The following is a 4,131-nucleotide window of genomic DNA, read 5'->3' as shown; positions in this document are numbered from 1 at the left end:
GATTAAGTACAGAATTTAAATTGATTATTTCTTCAGTTTTTGCTTACTCTCATGTCTTTCTACCCATTCTTAAGATTCTTTGTAGCTCAAAAGTACATTTATTAATGCTTGGAGTTCTTATACTTTTAGAAATGGGTTCATAATGTTCTCTTCATTGACCTAACTTTAATTTATGAATCAAAATCCTTTATATTCAAGTATTTTGGTAGGAGAGAATGTTTTGGCCCTTTACCTAATGCCCAGTGATTTTGTGGTGGAAGCAATTACATAATCTAGGTGTGGTTCTCTTGCTGAGTCTATCCTTTAGATTGTTTTTCATTTTCATGAATAGCAATAAATGATTATTTATTTTTAGAAGACATTATAAAAGAAGTTTGGAAAACAGAACAAAAAAGTTTCTGTATTTGCCTTCTAATGTTAAAGTATTATTATTGCTTAGTTTTCTCTTTTCCTTACAATAAATAGAAAAAAAATTATTTTATAAAGAATATTGTGAGTTCTGAATTTTTTTTCATCTGAAAGAGATTAAGTTCTTTGTATACATAAGAGAACATAATTATTAATGTGTACCATTAGAGGAAGGCTATTTTGATTAACACAAAGCTGATCCAGGGTCTAGTAGATTTTAGAGGTCCCTGCAAAAATATGTAGAAGCTCCTGTTAAAATCAGGTTACTAAATATGAAATGATAATAATAATATAAAATAATTACAATAGGTACGAGTCTATAATTATCCCTATTTGTTTTCTGATAGTGTATATTATATAATAAATAGCTATTTTAAACCCAACCACCAAAATACTCAATTTTATTAAATATTGTCTTCTCAAATAAATCCAACCATTTTAAATTCAAGTATTTTTGTAAATATAAAAAACTGAATTGAATTTTCTTTTAGATTATATTTAGTCTGAGAAAAAGAAGGCAATTTTAAATTTGTGAGTTGTGTGACAATTTTTAAAATAAATTCAGTCCACTTTTGTTCACGTATTTTTGATTGTCACATATTAATGCTGACGTTATGAGAATGGCTACTACATACTTCCAAATACTAAGACCAATGTCTGCAATTAGAATTTTAACAAATAATATATCTAGTGAATAAATACATTAAGGACTCTTTTAAAGAATTATTTTACTTATTTGAAAATCAGAGCAATAGAGAGAGGGAGAGGAAGAGAGAGAGAGAGAGAAAGAGAGAGAGAGAGAGAGAGAGAGAGAGAGAGAATCTCTTTCTGCCACTTGTTCAGTCCCTAGATGATTGCAATTCTTCGGCATGAGCCAGGCCAAATCTAGGAGCATGCAACTCCATTCAGTCTTCCACGTGGGTGCACGGGCCCAAAAGTTTGGGACATCAGCTGCTGCTTTCCCAGGTGCATTAGCAGGGAGCTGTATTAGAAGCAGAACAACCAGACAGAAACAGATTCTTGTACGTCAAACGCCAAGGCCGGAAGCAGCAGCTTAACCTGCTATGCCATGATTCTGTCCTAATAGTTTAAAGATTTTAAGGCAATAACAAGACTAGCAAAGGATCTCTGGTGAAAGTTTTAGGGGGCCCACGTTAATGAGTGACAAAGCATAGCTTGAATAACCATATTGATATAGAAGAAATGGATGTTTTAGAGGTTTCCCAAACTCATAACTATTGACTTTTGGGTTGAACAATTCTTTGTTTTTATGGGGATGTCCTGTGCATTAGGATGTTTCACAGTTCCCTAGCTTCCACCTAGCAGATGCCAGTAGCACCCTCCCAACCCCACACACAAAATACTGAAAACAAAAGTGTCCCTAACATTGCCAAATGAACCTTGAGGAGAAAGAAATCTCTTCCCAATTGAAAATAACTGTTCTAGAAGATGCCTGGAAGCTTTGCACAGTGGCAGTAGCATAGCCAATGAGGTTTATCCGAGGCACGATTATTGCTAATTGAAAACTTTTCCCGATAGAAGCTGCTTGGAAACAACATTCATCCACATGAAATCTTTCAATTCTTATAAAGACTTTACTGTATTATTTGACTCAGCAAACAAACTACTTCCTAACACACATAAATCCCATGGAGCTCAGACTGTGAGTGAATTATCCCAAATTCCAAACTTATTTCATTTACATTAATTCATTTTATTGTATAAACCTAATAAATATTGCATTAACTGGAGGTTCAGATAAGTTTAGAATACTTTTTAGGCCTCTATCAATCAGGTCTAATTAGGATCTCTCAGTCTAAATAAAACTTTGGAAACTATGTTATAATTTGTATAACAAAGAAATATGAGGCACAATGTTAATTCTGCTGTGGCTCAGCATGTTTATCCATTGGTCAATCTTCGCTATTATCAGATACAATAATTGGCTAGCTTGTATAATTGTAAATTTTCCAACAAAAACTAAAACAGTTATTGTTAAGGGAATATCTTTAATAAGAGTGTACAGGAAGGTCAATGAAATATGTGTCATTTCTATTGAAATCAGCCCAGGGCTTGGAAGAAATCGTGAGAATGTGAATGAAGTTGAGAGAACAGTTGGGAAGAGTATTGAAACGGGTAATATGAAGCAAGAAATTATTGCTTTTCCCAGCTCCCCCTCTTTACTTATATCCAAAACAAGAGTCTGAGCTCACCTCTCTGTTTCCCAGATGTAATTATTTCATCCTGTTTTCTGAATATCCTCTCTGGTTCTCTATCTTTTCAAGTAACTCTAAGCTTTCATCTTCACTCTAAATGCCTGGATAGGTTATCTGCCAAAAGATCCGTACAGGACTGTAGTCTTTTATAATGTATTATTTGAACCTTCTTTCTAAGGTTTCCTGCTTTTAACCTTAGAATTTTCAGCATTCAGATTTCAAAAGCAGGACTCATTTGTTTATCTACCAGATTGTCTGTTTGACTTCATGGCAAATAAAGACCCAAAATTATTCACTTCTCAGCTCTGATCTTTGAAAAGTCTTGGTGAAATAGGACTGGAATTCTATCATCTTCTGTAAGTTTCTGTAAAATGGTAGATACAAGCAAGAGGCTCAAAATCAAACCTGGGATCAAAATTTACCTCCCTTTTGCATAATAGCAGTGATACTAAATGCGTTCATACGTTTTCTTAAGAAAGCTTGTGTCTCAACCTAACTTTATAAATAGGATAGGAGTTTCTACTTTACAATAACTTAAGAGATAATGTATTGAATTTTCTGTTACATAGCATATAATCAATACGTATGTGCCTCTAATTATTCCTATTGGAATAAATCCTACAACAAATATCTGTAATTGGGGTTATTTATCCTTATTATAGCAATTTTATTCTAATTAAATTTTTTGTTAATTAATATATGCCCTGGTTAAAAACCCAAACAATGCAAAATATATTCAGTGAAAACTAGGCTTTCTAAGGACAGCTACTATTGCCAGGTTTTTGTATAACTAATGAGAGATGGTCTTCATACGCACAAATGTGCACATATCCCTTTTTAAAATAAATTATAGCATAATGTGCATACTGTCCTGTATCCTGAATTTAACATGAAAACTATGTAAATGTTTTAAGGCTTTTATATTTCATCCTTGTGTTTACTTTCTTGTGCATATATTTCTCATAGACATATACAGAGGCATCTTTATTCACCACTTTCTCTAGAATCACTGACTCTAGACATAAACTTTTTTTTGCCAGTGTTTTCTTAGTCTTAGTGCCCAATATTAAACAACATATTCAAAAACCACAGGCGGTGTGTGTCTATTACTTAAATTCTCTATGTTTTTAATACAAAGCCATAGCCATTGGATACAATACTGTATGTAAATAATGCCCATACAAATCTACCTCTTTATTTTTTAAAGATTTATTTATTTATTTGAAACAGTTACCCAGAGAGAGAGAAGGAGAGACAGAGAGACAGACAGAGAGAGAGAGAGAGAGAGAGAGAGAAGTGTTTCATCTACTGGTTCACTCCCCAGTTTGCAGCAATGGCCGGGAGCTGTGCCTATCCAAAGCCAGGAGCCAGGAGCTTCTTCTGGGTCTCCCACACAGGTGCAGGGGCCCGAGGACTTGGGCCATCTTCCACTGCTTTCCCAGGCCATATCAGAGAGCTGGACAGGAAATGGAGAAGCCAGGACTTGAACCGGCGCCATATGGGATGC

At 34.3% G+C, this 4,131-nt stretch overlaps 1 non-coding gene across 1 annotated transcript; it reads left to right on the top strand.

Annotated features, from left to right (window-relative positions):
- Nucleotides 1-1,866: 1,866 nt before the first annotated feature.
- On the top strand, nt 1,867-2,001 carry LOC133768376 (U4 spliceosomal RNA). Its single transcript, XR_009866945.1, has one exon. It is a non-coding gene; the product is annotated as a U4 spliceosomal RNA (small nuclear RNA).
- Nucleotides 2,002-4,131: the final 2,130 nt, after the last annotated feature.

Source organism: Lepus europaeus, chromosome 1 (genome assembly GCF_033115175.1).
Source record: "Lepus europaeus isolate LE1 chromosome 1, mLepTim1.pri, whole genome shotgun sequence".
Taxonomy (NCBI): domain Eukaryota; kingdom Metazoa; phylum Chordata; class Mammalia; order Lagomorpha; family Leporidae; genus Lepus; species Lepus europaeus.
This window is presented reverse-complemented; position numbering and strand designations above follow the sequence as displayed.